The sequence below is a fragment of the Papaver somniferum genome, chromosome 1, assembly GCF_003573695.1.
Source record: "Papaver somniferum cultivar HN1 chromosome 1, ASM357369v1, whole genome shotgun sequence".
NCBI classification, from domain to species: Eukaryota; Viridiplantae; Streptophyta; class Magnoliopsida; order Ranunculales; family Papaveraceae; genus Papaver; species Papaver somniferum.
In genome coordinates, this window is record NC_039358.1 from 95,533,169 (window position 1) to 95,557,141 (window position 23,973).

Consider the following 23,973-nt stretch of genomic DNA (forward strand, 5'->3'; position numbering starts at 1 on the left):
TGCTTTTATGCTAAACCAAATGATTCAACATATTGGGACTCTTTCACATATTGTTTCAATCAGAACCCCTCATGATCCTTTGATAAAGCCTACCAACATGGGCTAGAACTTAATCATGCTAAACCAAAAATTCACCCAAACCATAGGGGTTCACAACATATGAGATCGAATATCAAGGTTAGAAAACCGAAATCAAACATCCCATACATATACACATCAATAAGATAAAGCATTCAAGCATAAGGCTATGTAATCATAAACTATCAAGGAAAAGTATAAACCAAATAATTTTATTCATAAGATAGTTTTATTCATAAACAGATCTAATACAATCATTGAAAGAAATAAAAAATTGATTTCTATCTTCAGCATATAACTTAATCTCTAGTGGTGCTCTTGTTGTTCACTGAGGTTTCTTCAGTGTTCAAACTTTTGAAGCATGTCTCAAGAGACTTGTCTGCAACCACTTCTTGTTTCTCAAGTTCTTCAATTATAACCTTGAGTTCAGCAAGAACTCCTCTTGTTCCTTCAATCTTTTCTTTTACCCAATCTTGATGTCGAATAGTCATAATGAGATTGGTTTCTCAAAACCTTGGATATAGTGAGTCATACTATCAGAACGAATCCACTTGGTTTTGGTTGGACCTTAGTTGGTGTAAGCCAACAGACATGACTCATCTTGTGATCTAACAGAACTATCAGAATCATAATCAGACATGATTTTTGATATGTTTCTCTTGTTCCTCTCTGTATTGATTCCTTGACAATCTTTAACCTTTTGAGATTCCTCCTTATTAGCCTTTGAGATACTGTGAGTTATCGGAGGCATGCTCGGTTATATATTTATATAAAAAGGATTGATCAGGGTATCATAATACATGCAAGAGATAGTTATCCTTTAATAAGAGACAACTTTCGGACCGAAAGATTCAGGAGAATCCGAAAATATTAAAGAATATATATAGTTTCCTTTGTCCGAAATTCTCAAGCTGGAAGGTTTATTAAAATTCGAAAATTCTAAATAAAACCTATTTTTTGGAAGATCATGTTAATCATGAACATTTTTCAGACAACCATGGATTCGCAGCTATCTATAAAGTGTCACAAATTTTCTGATAATAAATAGATACAGAAACAAATATGCTCCAGTTTTATTGTGCCTTTCCTATCCATGAATAAGAGCACGAAAAAGGATGAGAGTGCACAATTTTGATACAACTAGGTTGCATCAGAGTAAGCTTTTTCTAGCTTACAGTGAGTATCAGAAATATAGCTCATGTTTCTCTTAGGGAATGTCTGCCCAAAATATTTTCTCCCATGATGATCTTTTCTAACTCTAGAGATATGATCATGTGGAGAAACTGTACTGACGTGAGAATTTTCAGGGATAGATAAATCTCTCTTAATTCTTTCAATGAGATGTTCATAAGATTTTCTCATTCTAAGGACTTCCTTATGATCCACATCAGTGTGATTATCTGAAACAATTATCGGAAATTCCTGATTGTTTCTTTTTGCAGAGATTCTCTCTTTCCCTTTCTTCTGGAGTCGTTCTTCATCAAAACAAGAATTGTTTCGATATGGGTTAGGAGGAACCTTTTTCCAGAAGCGATTATCAACTCTTTCCTCTGATTATTTTGAGTTGATCTTATCGGGTAGTGGTATAATCTGTCTTTCAACTGAGGAATAATCTTTCAGTTTTTTAAGACAATAAACTTCTTTCAATATTTTTACCACAGTATGCTGAAGAAGTATAAGTTTCCTGTCAAGTGACTGAAAGTTGTATTCTTTAAGATTACAAACACGGAATCAGTTCAAAGTTTCCTTTTCACAAGATTTCGTTTGATCATCAGTATATCTAGAAGATGGTTTCTCATCCTCTTCTGACTAGATGTAGTTAGGAAAACTACCATTGTCTTGATCTGTTTTAGACGTGACTAAACCGGTTTTATCACAATCTGTAAAAGTCGGGCAAGGACTTCTAGTTTGCTCATTATCAGAAGAAATCACAACAACATCATTAGTCAGAATCATAGGACGTGTCTCTTTATCAAAAGTAAGAGATTTACCAAGAGATTCTAGTTTGACAGTGAGATCCATATTCTCTTTGGCTAGACTATTCAGTTGAATGTCTTCATCTCTGATCTCCTGTTTAAGAAGATTTGACTCTGTCTTTAATATCAACACTTTAGAAGACAGAGATTTTATAGGCTTTAGGAGGTTTAACAACCCTTTATCAGCATCTTCTCTTTTATCAGAGATAGACATAAATGTTTTCGCAACCCCTGGATCATGAGTCAACGAAGTATTAACATCTTCAACTTTTGAGTATTCATACTCTTGCATAATGTTAACTGAATCAGACATGGATTCAATTTCTTATAGGTTGGATCGCACCAAACACAGATTGTTAGATCTTTTCGTGTTTTCCTGCTCTGATACCAATTGAAAAGACAAGGGTACCAATATACCTCAATCTAAAACTTTTCCACCGATAAGTCTTTTCTCTGAAAGTGATTGTCTATGGACTGAGTCGAGATAATACAACTAATCGGTTCACACTTTGTGTGATCGTCTATGGGTACGAGATCGAGACAATACAATAACGAAGTATGTTTACTTGATAAGAGGTTCAGACTTAAATAAACACAATAGGATTACTATCAAGTAAATAAGAATTAACGTTTGTGTATTTTACTTCTAATTATAGTAAAAACAATTATAATTGCGGAAATAGAAAAGTAAAAGACACAACAAGATTTTGTTAACGAGGAAACCACAAATGCAGAAAAACCCCGGGACCTTGTCCAGAATTGAATACTCTCAGGATTAAGCCGCTATACAAAATCAAACCAACTTCGTATAGTTGAGACCAAACAACCAAACCTATAGTTCACCTAGTTCCGTATGTATTCCCACGCCTCCAACTTGTAATAAGTCACGTACTTGGAACAATTCCTTTGGTTCGTATTCCAAACAGTAAAGGAACAACAAATATGTATGGTATCAACTCTTTTCAACCAAGTGATGTGAGTTCGACAAAATGATCTTCCGTTTATCTCAATAAACTCCTTTGCCAGGTCCTTAGATCTATCTAATAACAATTACCGAAGTAATCATCCAGATTTTTCAATCAATACTTTGAATCACAAAGAAACGTATTGATGCCGATCTACTCAACTAATCAATCCAATCTACTACAAGGATAAACTGATTATAGTTGGATCCTCTTTAACCGAAACAAGTATTGTGCACACCAAAGATTATGAACTCAAATCAGAAATCTTCAAAGTCTTATTTGTCTTCAAATCTTCTTAGATCTTCAATAAACACCTGCACACAATCAACTTGAATCTCTTGTGATCAATCACACACAGAAAGGAGTCTGTTAACAATGGATTATCACAAGACGTATTTAGAACTACAAACATTCTAAAGATCCCCGTCGAAACTTCGATCTAGTTTGAGTGAATCTTATATCAGAAGAGAAGATTCTCAAGAATAAACAAACTAGGTGCAATCAAAGTTCAACAATCGTTAGTCAATCAGATCAATCGAAAACTAATAATAAACCGCAATTATCTAGTTTCCCACCAACGGTACTAATAGACCTTCTAAATCCCAAAGAAGTATTTAAACTGAGGCGGCCATAAGAGATTTCGCCTAATTAGGTTACTTTCCTCTCCGAATAGGCGGCTCCACCAGTAACAACACAACTAGGTAGTTTTGCTGGCTTTGAGGATTAGTTTACTAGAAATGCAAACTTTGATATTTATAGACCAAGGAAGGTTGGACACCAAGGAATTTCCAAAACCGAAAATATTCTCAAGATATGCAATATATTCCAGATTCGATTTCCATAATTCCTGGAAATGCTTTGTCTGAACATTGACCGAAAATCTCTTAGAAAATCTCCAATTAGTAAATGCACATTACCAATTTTCATTTTTCCAAAAATAAAATTAAAAACCTTAATTAAAAGATTCTCAACTTATTTTCCGATCCGGGATTTTCCTTTAGCTATTAAGGAATATATTTGAACAACAAAAGATAAGCGTTACTGCACATGTTCAAAGTATGTCGACGTCTTTACTTTTTAAGTCCTCTTTCATACTTACAATCTTGAAACCGATTTGCCACACTTCTAAACGAGTTTAGAATTGGTTCATTAGACTTTCAAGAACTATGTGATTGATTAAGAACACTCAATCACAAATCATGGGTTTCTCGGTTCTACCAAAACAAGTTTCGATTCTACCTCCATGTGAGTACTGTGCATAGTCACATTAGCTTTCCAAAAATTCGGTTGACTAGGTACTAGGATCGGTTTCCCACATACTTATGGTAACTACTTGTATTTGCTGCACATATCCATAGGATCGGTTCCCCTTTCACTAAAAACTTGTTGCACATGTTCATAGGATCAGTTACCCCATTTACTAAAAACGTGTTGCACCTCTTACAAGGATCGATTCCCCTTTTGTGATCGGTTGCACCACTTTATAGGATCGGTACCCCTTTGCCTAGAGTTGGTCATACCAAGAACACTAAATCGATCATACCATCTCAGGTGATTACTTAAGATCGGTTTCACTAATAAAAGTCATATCAATACAAAAGTCAGGCCTTGTGAATAGTTTTACCAAGAATATAAAGAAGTCATGAGCGGTTATACTAATCACACATATTGGCAGTTCAAAAGATATGCAATGAATAACGATACCAATAATCCTAGCGTTTTCCCTTTCGATTCACGGAACAAGTTCATGAATTTACTTCCTTTAAACTAATGTAAAACATTGTTTCCTAGGTTGAAATCTTCACCTCGTACCCATATATAATGACAATAGCACTCAAACGATTATGTTGATGTCTTATATACGAAGTTCAAAAGATAAGCATTATACTTCTGTAGATGGGGAAAAACGATTTGCTGGTTTTTAAGGAATTGAGGAGATGACCGTACGGAGGAGACTCCTCGAACCGAGCGAAATGTTAAATCTCACAAAGATGCACCGCTGCAAAGGGGGTGCTTTAGATTCGAGAGATCAATCTGTAGTACTCCGGCCTAAATCAAGACAATGACCGTTCCAGAGTAAATTCGGTCACAAAAGAGGATGGGTTGATCTGTAGGAGGGAAGCTGGGAAATGTGTGGAATCAATGGTAATCAAAGATTGTGGGTGTATGAATTATGAATATGATAAGCTCTGAATGATTGAAATTTCTCAATTGAGAGTAGTTTCTCAATTGATGAGTTGATGATCTCGTGTTGTCGATGAGACGTGAGATTGATGATACTGTTGACGCTGATGATTCAATCATGATTCAGAGACTTATTTATATTGCTGGAATTTTAGACACCATGATCCCATGAAGTGTGACAGTTGATGGAATCAAGGAGTGGGGAAGTGGAGATCTTGTTTGAAACCAGTTGCTCAACGTGTGGATACTTGGTCGATATTCCACCTACTACCTCGTGAATTCCTTCAAATGATTGCACGACTTGCTCACATTCCATCGTGTGTTTGAACACACGTGTCGTAGACCGCAAGAAAAAAACCCTAAGTGATATCCCCCAAAGTGACATGATTGACGTCTCGTGGTATGTTAGTCAATTGATGACTCCATGGTTTGATGTGACGATGAGTCCATGTAGTTGCTGAGTTGAACATGATGTTCTGAAACTCATGACTTGAACATGTCATGAGACAGAGGTATAGTTCTTACGATGAAGCGAGCATGTATTGCTCATTCGATGGATCGTTGAATATTGATTGTTGAACCAATGTTCCTTGGTTTAAGCAAATATTTATCGTCTGAGCAAGTGTTGCTCATGTGATGAATTGTTGAATATTTGATCGTCTGAGCATGTGTTGCTCATCTGATGGACTATTGGCAGCGTACCAAAAATATTAATTAGAATACTGGTCGTTGAACCGAGCATAATTAATAAAATTAATGACCATGAGGTCGTCGTAAAATTATTAAGGTTGGAATCTGGAATGATGATCCTTGGATTCAGAAACCCTAATTTGATCAATTGATGATCAATTCATGGTTCGTCAGAATTTTAACCATGGGACGAAGGAGGGAGCAACTACATGGGACCGTGGATCAACCATGTAGTTTCCATATGCTCACGTGAGCAAATACAAAGAACTCCTTAAGAGTTGACGATTTGTTGGTGAAAGAATGATTAAATGCTGGTTTAATCATTTATTCGAAGACGCTCATCTGAGTCTTAGGTGAGAAAACCTAATTAATTATGACGGAGTGAGGGACCGACCATAGGGTCATGAAACCGGCCCTGGGTAGTCACGTGACCGCCTGATGATCACTTCATGAAAATCCAAAGTGTTTGGAAGAGTCTTGGACCTAATACGTGCAATTGTGCAAATTAGTTCAAAATTGTGAAACTTGATGGGACCGGCTTCTGTAAGCCAAAGAGCCAATCTTGGTTGGTCAAGATAGCATGCTCGTGTCCCCAAGGCATCCGCGTCTCATTCTTGAGAATTTTGATATTTTCTGGCATGCAATTGAGCATCCATTCGAGAAAATATGCCAAAATTAGGGTTTCGACGAAACTGAGGAAAACACCATGAGATGATGGAAAATAATTATAAAATAAGGAATGAGGAGGTGTGGGACCGCTGAGGCCAAGGCATGGTCGGCCGGTCGTGGCCACGGTCCCGTGGTGCCTTTTCCTTAATTTTATAATATTTTGATGATTTTATGAAAAATATCATGGATTTAAATAGTTCTGATGAATTTAGGGAGTTTCCCTGAAGTGAAGGAGTTTCATGAGTTCAAGGAAGCCAAAAATATTAAAATAATAAAAACAAGGGCGTATTGGGCCGTGGGAGGCATGGCCGGCCGGCTAGGGCCCATTCCCACAGGTTTTCATAATTTTTAATATTTTTTAGATATTTTTTCATGATTTGAGGGAATTTTTCCTAATTTGAGAGAAATACCATGAAATCAAGGAATTTGATAAATTCAAGTAAGATAAAATAATAATAATAAAACAAAGGGGCGTGTGGGGCCGGCTAGGGCCCGGTCCCACAAGTTTTTCATAATTTTATATTATTTATTTCCTAATTTTTGCAAAATACCATGAAATCAAGGAGTTTTTTCATGAAATCAGAGAAATAATAATAATAATAATAATAATAATAAAATAATGAGAAACCATAAGGTGTGGGGTCGGCTGGGATCAAGGCATGGCCGGTTGGCCAATGGTCACGCCCCACACTAGTTTTCCTTAATTTTATATTATTTTCATGGGTTTATGAAAACACCATGAAGCCGAGGAGTTTCCTCGAGACGAAGGAGATTTGATAAAACGAGAGAATTTTCATCAAATCATGGAAAATAATAAAAATGCATTAAAAATATAAAAATGGCGTGGGATTGACCACGACACCGTCGGTTGGTCGTGTGTCCGTGCTCCCAGCATCCTGGTCAATATTTTTAATTATTTATTATTTTCTTCCCTATTTTGCATAGGTTCATCGTTTCGTTGTATTTTGAAATACTCAGTCATGCGGTGACTGTTAGTGCATTGTCGTTGAATACACTTTCACCATATAAATCGGGGCTTACTTAGAGGTATCTCAGACGCCCGGTTGTTGCTTATTTATTACTAATTGTGGAATTCAGTGGAGAATAATTCACAAAACTGAGTAATAAGATGTCTATTATTAATTCACAGGATCAGCTGAGGATTTGACTACGAATTCAGAATAATAAAGTGAGCATTACCATTCCATGGGATCGTAGAGTCGACCATACAATCAGAGTAATTAAGATTTATCTATTACCATTTATGAGACCAGTTGTGGATTCGATCATGAAATCGGAGTAATGAGATAATATAGTTATTGTTATTCTATGAGATCAAGCCGTGGATTCGATCATATAATCAGAACAATTGTTTATTGCCATTCAATGGGACCAGTCGTGGATTCGACCATGGAATAAGAGAAATTGTTATTTCCATTCCATGGGACCAGTAGTGGATTCGACCATGGAATAGGAGCAATAATAGATTATTCTAGGAATTCAGTAGTGAATGTCACGACAGAATTAATCTTAATTAGGAATAATTAACTTTGTGGATCTATACTAGCAGAGCAAGCTGTCTAGGAGCATTAATTATCCCGATATGAGCTTGTCGGTAAGTCATATCCTTTATATAGTCAGGGTAAACTCGTTGTTTGTTCCTGAAGACGTTATCGCTCTATACTAGCAGAGCAAGCTGTCTAGGAGCCGTCCATCTCGTGATACTATATAGAAATAATCACTGAAAGTGTTCAGTGTTCATGAGATATGTCGTTGTCCAGTCGTGCGACTACATATCTACATGTACTCTGAGAGAAAGTACTCTCCGTTGAGAATTCGACGAGAGACCCATGTCTCAATACTCACGTCTGATTGCTGGATCAGAGCTTCGTATAATTATGAGTTCACGATTTTATCCCTTGTCGAAAATCCACCATCTACAACTTCGTATTGTAATCCTTAATACTATGTCTAATTAGAGTGTAATCATTCATGCTTCGCAGTTATGTTTTCAATACAAACGACTTGAAAGACACGTTAGGGAATGAAACATTTCAAGTCAAATATCACTAACCTTAAGTGGAAGGATGATGTTGTCGTTGTATCTCCTTACTTCTTCACTTCTTCAAGTCTTCGTAATACTTGTAATGTCTCATATCCTAATACTTTCAAGCTAACCGATACGAAGTTGACTCTAGTACATAATCAAGCGACTCTTTCAATGAGTTTTGGTTCAATAAAATATGATAACCAAACTTGACATACTAACGCTTGGTGGGTTCAACCGAGCTATGCTCTAACAAAGTCGTTCCAGGTCTTCATATGTGATAAAATTGGATTGTTGATTCCTTTCTGATGGTCGTATAGGTTAGCTATGCTCTAACAAGAGAGCATGAGCAGACCACGACTTGATGAAGGCTTCAATGTCATGATTGGAGTGTCGTTTGGTGAGCATAAATTGGTGTTGAACCTCTGGTTTGGACGACAGAACCTTGGTCGTCTAGGATTTGCGGGCCGGACCCAATAAGGAAATCCTTGTGAAATTAGGTTTTTGAAATAAAATTTGGTATAAAAGGAATTAATCCTTTTTTTTTTTATTTCTCCTTCACACACACACGTCCAGCACCTTCATCACCTCTCCATCACCTTCACGTCAGTAGCGAGTGGAGGAAAAAAATTTGCCGGAGCTTCGCCGCCGTCCGACTGCTGCCGCCAGCCAACTGGCCCAGGTGCATTGGTTTTTTTTTTTTTTTTGCTGATGTCCATGAGTATCACGAGTTGTTCATTCTTTGATCATGATGAAGTTATATACATGTGTGTATATATTGGTATGAGTTTTATGAAAACCCTCGTTTTTGAAAACGTATGTTCGTTCGACCGTTAGTTTTGAAAACTAACTATAATCCCTGATTTAGGAGAGATTTTTTTTAATATATGAACTTAGGTCCAGTGATAAAAATTAGTGTATGAGCTTTCATGTGTACCACGGTTTTATCATAAAAGGAGTAAATTTTCACGAAATCGAAATAATCCTTCGTTTTAAAGGCAAATTACGACGACTCGAAGGGAAATTCATATGATGAACTTGTGTCCAGTGATAAAATTTTGCTTATGAGATTTCATGTAAATACAAAACTTTATCATATGTATGAGATGTGAGCTTTCACAGTATTTTGAAATAAACCTTCGTTTTAAAGACAAATAACGACGATACGAAGGAAAAATAGTTTTTTTTTTTTTATATATGCAGCCGTGACATATATTTTGCAAACTATGATGGTATATTTTATTTGCATGAATTTGTTTTCATTAGATAAAAATCCTTGAGAATTTATATATGCAAGTTGTTTTAATTGCTGTTTTTGAAAAAAAATCAAAACGTGTGTTTTGAGGAACCTTCGAAGATAGACAATATATTTATGATGAAATATTTTATTGTTATAAACTTCATAGGTCAGTTGTGTGAATGTTCACATTATGAAAATTTTGTTCGCGATTTCATGAAAATCAGTCTCGGAAATTAAATAAAGTTCCGTTCGTTTTTGCAGTTTTCGAAGAGGCGAACGATTTTGAGGTGTTAACTCTTACGACATAACTACTACCATTAGTAGAATTGTAAAGAGGTAAGAGTTCAGAGTTACCATTTTTGCTTGTATTTCCTTGATTTATATCTGGACGGCATACTGAAGTAGAATGTAGTGTGAACCTTTTCAGCTACTCAGCAAAGATGACCAATTCCCAAGCTGACGACGCCTCGAGGGAAGAGATGTGTTGATGATGGTATCTCCAGAGATGAGACATGCATGGATGAAACTTCCGTTGGGGGAGACGAAGACGAAATCCCTGGGATTAAGAATGTCCCGAACATAGATGATGCATTCTTTGAAAAAGATATTCCAGGAGCTGAGCAACATTTGAAATCCCCAGTGTATCGTCTTTTGATAAATCCCAGAACTGTTACTCAGAAGAAATTGGTGACTCCTAAGACAGTGATTCGATTTTGTCTTGAACGAGGGATCTTCACCTCATCAATCATAGAGTTTAAGCTTTCTCGACGACCTTTGGAGAAATTTGCCGGCTGGGCGAGGCATATGTTGGGTTTTCCTCATGTGAGGACTATGCTCGACCAGGCGCAGGTGACGAGAGCTATTCAAGCTTCTGGAGAGTTGTTCATTTATCATGACGCAAGTGGTATTGTGGCTCTGTTTGCTCGCTGGTGCATTCCCACTCACACTTTCATATGTAGATGGGGAGAGTTTACCATTACCTTGGAAGACGTGGCGGCTCTGATGCATCTCCCAATCACGGGCAATCTTCCTGGGGATCTTTCAGATGAGGAGACCGCCGTTTCTCATGTCTTGACAGCTGCAATGGAGAAAGCGAATAAGGCTGGTAGTAAAGGATGCTATGCTTCCTGGTTGACACACTGGTGGCCCAAAGACGAGGTTTCTGATAAACCCATCGACGGTATGTTACCCATTGCTGCTTTCTTATGTTTATGGTTGTCCAGAGACGTTTTTGAAGACAGTGGAAACTTGTTGAAGCCTTTTGTGATTCCCTTTGCTATTAAGATGGCTCAAGGTGAGCAACTTCCGATAGGTAGTTTATTCTTAGGCTCCTTGTATTACAACCTGGACTCCTTGATTATAGACTCCAGTGTGTCGAACGGCTCTATGAAGATTGAGTGTTATGCCAACACGATGTTTCTTCAAGCTTTGATGTGGGAGCACTTTAAGAATTATGCACCTACTCCACGTAATGTTCTGCAAGGACCGAATACTGATGCGCCATACTTTCCCTGAGAAAGATAATGCTAGGATCATGCGTTGGTCCACAAAGCAGCCCTCGTTCTAAAATACGCTTCATTGATGTGTTAGATGAAGAATCTGAGTTCAATTTTCGCCCGTGGGTGTCAGTCCCTGATTATGTTTCTCAGCCGATGACTTTCAATACTGGAGAAAGCACGAGTTTGACGTCTGGTGCGCATCTGAGTGATGGAAAGATCTTTCATGTTGAGTTGCACCCCTGGTCATTGCTATCAGCCACGTTTGGAGAGCTTTCAGTGGAGGAGTATAATATTGATAGAGCAGCTCGACAAATGGGTATGGATCAGTGTGTTCCAACCATACGGAGAAGGAAGCCATCAGTTGAGCAACTCAGGACTCATTTGGATCATACTCACGTGGAAGGGAGTAGCTACTGGTTTCCTGGTTCTGATAGATTCGCCTATGTAACCCCAGGTTATGTAGAATTCTGGGATCAGCAACTGGGCGTTTGCGTGGCTTTGTAAGATTTCCCAGACCTCCATTCAAGGATCTTTTCGGCTGAGATGATTTCCAGTCGACCAAGATTGAAGTATCTTTCTGGTGATAAACGAAAGTCGTCTCCAGGATGCTCTCAGGTATGTTTCTTCATATAATCTTCACGAAATTATAAGAACTGTATTCTGATTATATTACTGGATTTCACCACAGGACGGTCGTAATATACGACCTCGAATCGGTGTAGATTTCTCAGAGACTGAGGCGGTTATTCATGGCGGAGAAGGCAGGCATAAAGGTTATAAGCTGTTACCTAATACCGTAAAGTCCCCAGTTGGTGCTTTGGTAAGTTTCCAATATTTTCCTCCTTTCTCTCCCATATTATTAGGATCTTGAAACCGATATTGTTATTCCGTTGCAGATTTTGCTCCATCAAGTATTGATGGTCTTCGGTTCTCCGCCTTTGAGCAAGCAATTCCTGACTTGAGCGATGAAGGAGAAGCTGTAAGTATCTCTTCACATGTTCGATTATGATGCTTTATTGATGAAATGCTAATTGTTTGAGAATATGTCCAGGAGGATGTCGTTATGGAATGGAAGTGCTGCCACTCGACCGTCTCTTGAGAATAGAGACACAGGCGGTGCTAAGGATTTGGAGCTGAATGGAAGTAATGATCCTCCCATCGTTGACACGGACAATCCCAACTCCTTGAATGCTTTGGATACCCCTCAAGTAAGCATATAATTCATACCTTCCTCATGGAAGCATAAAATTTATGATTTTTGAATGAATGAATGTGAATCCATGTGCGTATATGAAATCGTAGTCAAATTTCGTCGTCAGAAAATTCGGAACCCAGTTTTTAGTAAAAATGTCGTAAAATCTTCGTACGGAATCGGATTTTGATGATCTGCATGTGCAAATTCAAGCCCGGAAAATTTCCAAGCTTTAAAAGAATATTTTTAAGTTTTGAGCACGTTCAGAGCCTGAAAAAGGCGAAATAGTAAACTTTCAGGAGACTTCCAGGACTTTTTCAGATTACGCATCACTTGATATTTTGGCCACATCTACTTGCTCGTTCATCGGATTGTCATGAAATTTTGACATGTCGTAGAGGACATCCATACGAAGAGAATGGTATACCCATCCTCAAATTCCTTGTAGATTGCTCCCAGTTCGTCTCTTAGTACAGAGCAGAGTTCAGTTTCTTCAGACGGACTCATCGTAAAACGTGTTTTCATGACTTTTATGTTATTTGCTCGTGCCTTGAATGTATTATGATGAACCTTGATGATGTTGCCTTGCTGGTATACTGTGTTTCATAATATCCTTTGGATTCGTGACTCTAACCTCATGTAATCTTCGTATTAGGTGTTAAATACCGAAGTTGAGGATACTGGAGCCAACGATGATAACTCTAACCATTCTGGAGTTATTGATGAAGAGACAACCATCCCTGCACTTCAAGGCCATGAGAAGGTCGCTACTGATGTTATGGAAACCCAGATGGTTGTTTCCTCAGTGATAGAAGAAACCGAGACAGCAGCGGAGAATACCGAAGGAATTATTGCTTTGGTTGTGGAAGCCGCTCCAGTGACTGAGAACCGTATAATAGTGTATGAATATCCAACTGCAGGAGTTGCTTTCGATCCTCCATTTAACACTTCACTCCCATATCATGAACTGATAGGTGGATTCAACGTTCCCATTGGATATGCACGCTTGTACGAGACAATATGGAAGAAGTTTGGCCACATGATCGTTGACAGGAATCCTGGGCGTGCTTATGCTTTAACCATGCAAGTAGGCGTTATCTTGCGTGTCGTGAGTGATATGCGTGCCAGACCTAGGAATACTGTGACTCCAGATATACTCTTTGATTGGGAGTTTAACTTGGAGAATTCAGAGAGACTTGGCCTCAACGTGAAATGGCTTCGCAAGCAAATAAACGTTATCAAGGATTCATGTGAGAAGAACATACCCTTTCCCAATGATGCTGTGAAGGAGAAGGAGGACAAGATTTCCAAGCTGACCGAGGAGTTGAACAAGGAGAGGGCGGCTTTGCAAATCTTGAAGGATGCTGATGAGCGAAAGCCTTTTCTTGCTGATTTCCTTTGATATCTTGAACTTCTGAACTTCTGAGAGATGTGAGGTTTATACTTGGGTTTTGATATTTAGATGGTTTTGGATTGACTGATGGTTAAGGATTTTCTTGTAGATTTGATTTCTTTTACGAAATATGAACTGAATTTTGATAAATTGCTGAATTCAAATACTAATTGCAAGTATTGCAAACGTTTTGGAGGAATTGAAATACAAATGAAAAAAATCCTAAATGTTAAATCCAAACGCCATGAATGCTTCGAACGCCCAATACCAAATGTCCAATAATTTCAGATAAACGCCTTGAGCCAATTTTCGTGAATTACTGGCAGGGTTCTGTCATCTGTGTTGATCAATTTGTAGTATCCTCCGGCCACGGACTTAGCGACCATGAATGGTCCTTCCCAATTGGAGTTCCTTGTAGAATGAAGACCGCGCTGAACTGCTTTGAGAACCAGGTCCTTCATGAAACTTGTTAGGCTTGGTCGATCGTGCCTTGAATATCTTCCGCTGATTCGGAATTCCCTGTTTGACGGAATTCCACGATTGTGGCACATATGGACACTCGCGCAAGAGAGTATCCAGCATAGTGTTGATCATGCTTAGCCAGTCTTCACAATAAACCTCTCGATGGAGTGACCGATTTGAAGAAGTTCTGAACCCAACCATTGGTGTAATATTGCTGAGGTGAAGTTACCCACTCGTAGCTTTTGATGACTGCTAAATTGTTCATGGGGAGAAGTCCCTGGACCATAGTAGTATTGAACATTGGTAATATTGGAGCATGAGGAGGAATAAGACTTGCCTGAGCTCGAAACCTTCTGACAAAGGTGTGCGGATTTTCTCCAAGTTCCTGCGTAAGTCCCATCAAAATTTTTACTTCTACCAGATGCTCAAACAGTGGTGCGTCCTCTGCTTCGTCTTCTGACTCGGAATCCTTGTCGATGACAGAATGTGTTGAAGGCATCGTTATTCTTCCAGCATGAATCCAAGTTCTTCCAAGGACCATGTCGTATATAGGGTCTTCCCAGATTATGAAAAACTTGGCCTCAATGCAGATCAATCTTTCCGTAACTTTGAGAGTGATGAAGCCGTATGCGTCTCTGGAGATTCCTTCGTGGTCCCTGATTGCTATGGGAGCGTGGGTGGCTTCCTGTCGAGTAATACCAACATCTCTGAGAGTTTTCAAAGGGATGATGTTGACAGCGGTACCAACATCGTCGAACGCCCTCTTGAACTCATTTCCTTTAATGTGCACTGTGGTGAGCAGTCCCCAGTCATGCATTTCTTTATCGGTGGCTGAAGGTTCGGTGGTGGTCTCTTGGATCAGCAGGTGTTTTCCGGACACGATGTGGTTCAGTGCAGCAAACATGTCTTTCCTTTGAGATTTCGAAAGATACAACAACTCGCAGACCTGTTCGATCAGAGATTGGACCGCTTCCTTGACAGGAGGTTCAGAGATGGTAAAAGTTCGGACTGGGAGGGGTTTTTTGTGTACTCTCTCAGTACCAAGGTTGAGCTCTCCTGATTCGACCTTTTCTTTGAATATGCGCTTCAAAATTTTGCAATCACTTGTGGGATGGCTGACGTATCTATGGAAGCGGCAATACCGAGGATTTTCCATGGATTCTTCAGTTGGTTCCTTCTTAATATAAGGCAATTTGATTGCACCATCTTAGATCCAGGCATCGATTAGTTCATTAACTTCTTCCATTGAACAGGGAAAATCAGGTGCTTCTGGATCTTCCGTATGCTGAGGAGGGACTTTCGAATTCTCCTTCTTGTGTGCCTTTGAAGGGGTGGTGGAAGTATGTTTGTGCTGTGGTTCTGCTTTTCGCTTACTCCCTTCTACGACAGTATTTGTTGAAGGTTGCAGGTTGTACTTCTTGTTGATCAAACACCTGTTTCCTTGAGTGTCTTTTGAATCCTCAATCTTTGTAGACTTTGATCTTTCCAAAAGAGCGGGTGAAGTGGTTGCCGACCTTTTCGCAGCTTCGTGAAGCTCTGAGAAAGTCTGGAATCGAAGGTTCTCCAGCAATGCCCTGTAGACCGGGAGCATGCCATTGATGCACAAGTCCACCAGTTGTTGCTCTGTGACGTTTGGGTCATGACAATCCAGGGCTTGGACTCTGAACCTTTTCACATAATCATTGGGATTTTCACTGACCCTCTGAAACATTCTTCCAAGGTCGGAGAGGGTGACTTGTTCTGAAACGAAGAAGTATTTTCTGTAGAATGTGTTAACCATTTCTCTCCAATTGTTGATAGTCCCGGGTGCGATATTGTTATACCAGGTGTATGCTCTTCCTTTTAGAGACTTTGAGAATTCCTTGAGACGAACGACATGATTATGTTCATGTTCTCCCAGGGCTTCAAGAAAACGAGAGACATGTTCCCGAGCATTGCCAGTTCCATCATATAAGGTGAAGGTTGGAGAAACATAACCTTTGGGGAGTGGAATCCTCTGCATAGCGGCAGGATAAGGAGGTTGATGACGATGGACATGCGATGTTTTGTCTTTTCTACGGTTCTACAAGAGGTGCTCCAGATCCTCGCGAGTGATGAAATTCGATGATCCCTTCGCTGATGAGTTATCTGCAGCAGTTTTGCGGACTTCGTCGTCTTCTACTGTATGGATTGGAATTACTTCAGGATCGTCGTCTGAGGATTTCTCCTTCTCCTTTCCCTTCTCTTGAGTTTTCTATGACATCTTGTTAGTAAGAGTTTTGAGATAATTACACAGCTCCTTCTGTGTAGCAGCCATGTCAGTATGATTCTTTGCAAGAGTCTCATGCGCTTTGATAAGATCAGCAATGGTAGGTGGTGGATCTCCTTTGACTTCTTCAGGGTGTCGTCCGGACAGTGGATGACCTTCGACGTGAGGAGGATTAATGTCACCACCATCAGTGTTGGAGGTCGGAATTGTCTCCAGGATATTCTGATTGTTGTTGTTGCTAGTGCTAGCACGGTTTGTGTTAGGATTCGTAACGGAACCTGACCTGAGATCAACCATCTTGTGGAATTGTGATATTGCAACCGATAGAATGATCTCCCACTGTGGTTTCCAATCTGTAGATGGGGAAAAACGATTTGCTGGTTTTTAAGGAATTGAGGAGACGACCGTACGGAGGAGACTCCTCGAACCGAGCGAAATGTTAAACCTCACACAGATGCACCGCTTCAAAGGGGGTTCTTTAGATTCGAGAGATCAATCTGTAGTACTCCGGTCTAAATAAAGACAATGACCGTTCCAGAGTAAATTCGGTCACAAGAGAGGATGGGTTGATCTATAGGAGGGAAGCTGGGAAATGTGTGGAATCAATGGTAATCAAAGATTATGGGTGTATGAATTCTGAATATGATAAGCTCTGAATGATTGAAATTGCTCAATTGAGAGTAGTTGCTCAATTGATGAGTTGATGATCTCGTGTTGTTGATGAGACGTGAGATTGATGATAATGTTGACGCTGATGATTCAATCATGATTCAAAGACTTATTTATATTGCTGGAATTTTAGACACCATGATCCCATGAAGTGTGACAGTTGATGGAATCAAGGAGTGGGGAAGTGGAGATAGTGTTTGAAACCAGTTGCTCAATGTGTGGAGACTTGGTCGATTTTCCACCCACTACCTCGTGAATTCCTTCAATTGATTGCACGACTTGCTCACATTCCATCGTGTGCTTGAACACACGTGCCGTAGACCGCCAGACCAAAATCCTAAGTGATATCCCCCAAAGTGACACGATTGACGTCTCGTGGTATGTTAGTCAATTGATGACTTCGTGGTTTGATGGGACGATGAGTCCATGTAGTTACTGAGTTGAACATGGTGTTCTGAAACTCATGAGTTGAACATGTCATGAGACAGAGGTATAGTTCTTACGATGAAGCGAGAAAGTATTTCTCATTCGATGGATCGTTGAATATTGATTGTTGAACCAATGTTCCTTGGTTTGAGCAAATATTTATCATCTGAGCAAGTGTTGCTCATGTGATGAATTGTTGAATATTTTATCGTCTGAGCATGTGTTGCTCATCTGATGAATTATTGGCAGCGTACCAAAAATATTAATTAGAATACTGGTCGTTGAAACGAGAATAATTAATAAAATTAATGACAATGAGGTCATCGTAAAATTATTAAGGTTGGAATTTGGAATGATGATCCTTGGATTCAGAAACCCTAATTTGATCAATTGATGATCAATTCATGGTTCGTCATAATTTTAACCATGGGACAAAGGAGGGAGCGACTACATGGGACCGTGGATCAACTATGTAGTGTCCATATGCTCACGTGAGCAAATACAAAGAAATCCTGAAGAATTGACGATTTGTTGGTGAAAGAATGATTAAGATAGTGTGATCGTGTCCCCAAGGCATCCGCGTCTCAGTCCTGAGAATTTTGATATTTTCTGGCATGCAATTGAGCATCCATTCGAGAAAATATACCAAAATTAGGGTTTCGACGAAACTGAGGAAAACACCATGAGATGATGGAAAATAATTATAAAATAAGGAATGAGGAGGTGTGGGACCGCCGAGGAAAAGGCATGGTTGGCCGGTCGTGGTCACGGTCCCCTGGTGCCTTTTCCTTAATTTTACAATATTTTGATGATTTTATGAAAAATATCATGGATTTAAAGAGTTTTGATGAATTTAGGGAGTTTCCCTGAAGTGAAGGAGTTTCATGAGTTCAAGGAAGCCAAAAATATTAAAATAATAAAAACAAGGGCGTGTGGGGTCGTGGGAGGCATGGTCGTCCGGCTAGGGCCCAGTCCCACAGGTTTTCATAATTTTTAATATTTTTTAGGTATTTTTTCATGATTTGAGGGAATTTTTCCTAATTTGAGAGAAATACCATGAAATCAAGGAATTTGATAAATTCAAGGAGGATAAAATAATAATAATAAAATAAAGAGGCGTGTGGGACCGGCTAGGGCCCGGTCCCACAAGTTTTTCATAATTTTATATTATTTATTTCCTAATTTTTGCAAAATACCATGAAATGAAGGAGTTTTTTCATGAAATCAAAGAAATAATGATAATAAAATAATGAGGAACCATAAGGTGTGGGGCCGGCTGGGACCAACGCATGGCCGGTTGGCCAATGGTCACGCCCACACTATTTTTCCTTAATTTTACATTATTTTCATGGGTTTATGAAAACACCATGAAGCCGAGGAGTTTCGTCGACACGGTCGTGTGTCCGTGCTCCCAACACCTTGGTCAATATTTTTAATTATTTATTATTTTCTTCCCTATTTTGCATAGGTTCATCGTTTCGTTGTATTTTGAAATACTCGTTCGTGCGGTGACTGTTAGTGCATTGTCGTTGAATACACTTTCACCATATAAATCGGGGCTTACTTAGAGGTATCTCAGACGCCCGGTTGTTGATTATTTATTACTAATTGTGGAATTCAGTGGAGAATAATTCACAAAACTGAGTAATAAGATGTTTATTATTAATCCACAGGATCAGCTGAGGATTTGACTACGAATTCAGAATAATAAAGTGAGCATTACCATTCCATGGGATCGTAGATTCGACCATAGAATCGGAGTAATTAAGATTTATCTATTAACATTTATGAGACCATTTGTGGATTCGATCATGAAATCGGAGTAATGAGATAATATAGTTATTGCTATTTTATGAGATCAAGCCGTGGATTCGATCATATAATCATAACAATTGTTTATTGCCATTCCATGGGACCAGTCGTTGATTCTACCATGGAATATGAGCAATTGTTATTGCCATTCCATGGGACCAGTCGTGGATTCGACCATGGAATATGAGCAATAATAGATTATTCTAGGAATTCAGTAGTGAATGTCACGACAGAATTAATCTTAATTAGGAATAATTAACTTTGTGGATCTATACTAGTAGAGTAAGCTGTCTAGGAGCATTAATTATCCCGATATGAGCTTGTCGGTAAGTCATATCCTTTATATAGTCAGGGTAAACTCGTTGTTTGTTCCTGAAGACGTTATCGCTTTATACTAGCAGATCAAGCTGTCTAGGAGCCGTCCATCTCGTGATACTATATAGAAATAATCACTGAAAGTGTTCAGTGTTCATGATATATGCCGTTGTCCAGTCGTGAGACTACATATCTACATGTACTCTGAGAGAAAGTACTCTCCGTTGAGAATTCGATGAGAGACCCGTGTCTCAATACTCACTTCTGATTGCTGGATCAGAGCTTCGTATAATTATGAGTTCACGATTTTATCCCTTGTCGAAAATCCACCATCTACAACTTCGTATTGTAATCCTTAATACTATGTCTAATTAGAGTGTAATCATTCATGCTTCGCAGTTATGTTTTCAATATACACGACTTGAAAGATACGTTAGGGAATGAAACATTTCAAGTCAAATATCACTAAACTCAAGTGGAAGGATGATGTTGTCGTTGTAGCTCCTTACTTCTTCACTTCTTAAAGTCTTCGCAATACTTGTAATGTCTCATATCCTAATACTTTAAGGCTAACCTATACGAAGTTGACTCTAGTACATAATCAAGCGACTCTTTAAATGAGTTTTGGTTCACTAAAAGATGACAACCAAACTTGACATACTAACGCTTGGTGGGTTCAACCGAGCTATGCTCTAACAAAGTCGTTCCAGGTCTTCATATGTGATAAAATTGGATTGTTGAATCCTTTCTGATGGTCGTTCAGGATCTACACGAGCTTCTTCATCCATAAAGACACGCTTTGTTGAAGTATTTGCACCAGGAGTCATGAAAGTGTTCCTCGTATGCTCCATCTGGGTTTGGCGTGGTTCTGGTGGTAATCTTTCCATTCGTGTCTTGAGAAAAGTGAGTACCTCCTTATGATTTGTGGCCATGTCCGTCTGAGCTTTGGAAAGAATTTCCTGTCTCTCAATTAAATCGACAATGGTAATGGGAGGTTGGTTTCCTTTGGCTCCTTCGTTCTCTTATCCTGACAAAGAAGTGGTAGCAGCTCTAGTGACAATTGGGGGTCTCGCGCTCGAAGAAATATTAGGAGTAGCACCGGATTTGGCTCTGGTGATAGGAGGCGTCACGCCAGGAGGGATGCTTCCGGCGCTGCTGGTGTTGGTGCTAGAGGATGTAACACCATGAGATGTGTTGACTATGCTGGCAGGCGGTACATTGGTATCAGCAACAGGGATAGTGGCGCCAGGAGTATTATCAACACCAGCAACATCAAGATTGGTAACTGACCCAGACCTAAGATCCACCATCTTGAAATTGAGAGGATTGAAATGAAATTGAAAATTGATCTCGCAACCGAGAGATTAATCTCCCACTATTGTCACAAATTTGTAGTAGGGTAAAAACTGATTCTGATGGAAATGGTAAATTTGGTTGTGCCGCCGAGAAACGAATCTAAACCCTAAACAAATGTACATACCAACGCTTGGTGGGTTCAACCAAGCTATGCTCTAACACATCGCTTTTAAGCAAGCAGCTCAAAATAATAGATGTTCATGAAGCATCGTTGTATAGAGCCCGTCTTGGTTAGTCGCGGAATCTAATGTCTTAAAATGAGCGCGGCCAGCCATCTTCGAACAGCTGCCAGGAATCGCTTGGGCAGGACGATCGGCTCTCATGGAAGAGTAGCAGCCGGTGAGCACGACAACGCCTTACAGAATTAAATCTAAGACGGTCAATTTGGCTGGCCAAGTTGGATGGCTGAGATGATTTGCGCAGTTGCATACTACCGTTGATTCAATTCAAGGTTTTTTATAGCCGCATGACTGGCGTACTTTGGTTGATCGGCTTGTGGCATTGCTGGCGTATTTGAAGCAACACGATTGGTAGGGCTATTGTTGAGCCGCATGTGAACCTGACCACACCTTGCCAGTTGCTTGAAATCAGATCTTGGTCGGTCGATTCGGCTAGCGAAGTTGGACGGCCGAGATTGCTTTGTGGCAGTTATTTGGTCGACCTTGAGTTTTTGAAGCCGTGTGGCCAACCTTCTTTGAGCGAACAGTTTTAGGTGTTAGCTGCAGGCTGGGAGTAATTCGATTGGCCAGGTCTGAAGGCAAGCCGCCGGTGAGCATACTGGCACTTCATTGAGTAATTGGTTTGAGACTCTGCGTGTAGGTTGGGAGAGCTCCGATTGTCCGAAGTATTAGTGGTCCCACCAGTGTATGTGATGGTGCTTGTCTGGTCGTGTCAGGAGGCAGCCAAGTTTGACAAATCTGTCAGCCAAAATGTAAGGCCGCGATTGTTTTAAGGCTGACGTGGGCAGCCTATATTCGATTCCTTAAGGAATTAGGTGTGTCGACCAACCAACTTCCAACTTTTATTAAAAGTGTAGGCTGCGCTTTTGGAGCAATTCGATGGGAAAGAGGGTCTAGCAAGCAGTGATCTGGGGTGTGGCCGGTCGGCCACGGGCAGCGCCTGCTAGGGCAAATCGGCCGACCAAGTGGCGTGGTCGCGCCTCCTTTTGCTGCTGCTTTTATTTGCCACAATTCCTCTTTATTTATTGTTTTCCAATTTTTTAATAGGATCTTGCTCCTACTAGCTCCATGATGGATCAATTTCCTAGTTTGCCTAGGTTTGGTATCGACCAATAGGGTTCGAGATATTACGCAGGCCGCAAAAACCTAATTTTTGCAAATTGATAGAATTAGGTTAGGATAATTGAATTTTGTGAGCTGCCTCAAAATCAATTAATTTTGGTGAATTTTGCGCATTAATACAAAATCACTAATTTTATCTCAGAGGGAAGCATAACTTTGCGTGCCTCTGATTGAGTACTTCTGTGCACATCTTAATCCGGACAGTCTTCGGGAAATTCATGCTACTCAGCTGCGAGCGAACATTAATTATCATGTCATGTCAACATCAAGAGTTCGGCTGGGGAACATGGCATAGAATAAATACTCGACAGGCCATGCATTAGTGAGTAGTGCAGGTGAAGTGAAATTTATAGAATATTTGGGATTGTTGTTGCACGCACCATTCTGGATAAATTATATATATATATAAATATACTGAATTGCTCAATACATATATAGGTAAATAGTCCTCGGCACTCATTAGTTTTAAATCGATTTATTTCTTTGCAGAATGACGACACATTAAATACATGTGTTTATGGGTGAAAACTATTCCTGCCGAATTTGGTAATTTGGGGTGTGTGGATGAGGAATGAATCTAAACCCTAAACAAATGCACTGCACGAGAGTGCTTTGTGATTCGAGAAATCAATTTGTACAATTCTGGCATAAACCAAGAAATGGCCGTTCAAAACTTGCTTCGGTCACAAAGTGAAGGAGATGGGGTTGATCTTAGGGACGGAAGCGAAGAAGGTGCTGAGATTGTGAAGGTGTTGGCTATGTATGACTTGTATCAGAAAGCTGAAATGGCTTGCAGAATGTAAGCTATCAGTTCCGGTGTTTGAATACGGTTGTATCAACACTTGCTTCTGTTGTCTTGTCTTGTTTGAAAATAGGGAGGAGAACCTATTTATACAAGTCATTGAGCCTAACCCACGTCTCTCATGGGAAGTGGAGTGATGGAGTAGTGGAGCTGCGTGTGTTAGTGTTACACGATCATTCTTGCCCACTTCTCCCATCATCACTAACCGTCCATGACTTCCTGACACGTTCTTGTGATGGCGCGTTGTGCGCTGCACGCTGTAAACTGCCAGACGAATACCCCAATATGTATCCCCCAGTTTGTGACATGATTGATGTCTCGAATGTGCGGATCGTGGGACCCACAAAAGGTAGCATGCAATGCTAGGTTAAATAACTAAGTTATTTGGGAATTTGATACTTGTAAAATATCACATGAATTCTATGCATGTAATGCATCAAATATATTCAGCATGTATGGAGCATCGTTGTTGAGCATATTAAAATAACATCATGTTTAGCCTACTTCATGTGATGGTTTGGAGTCTGTGCAAGCAAGTCCTCTCTTGGCTGACCACATAGTGTGGTAGAGTGGCGGATGGTAATCACCACGACACCTCATTAACCAACTAACTCCTGACCAGGGCTGTATAACCAAGCAAGTGAAGTTG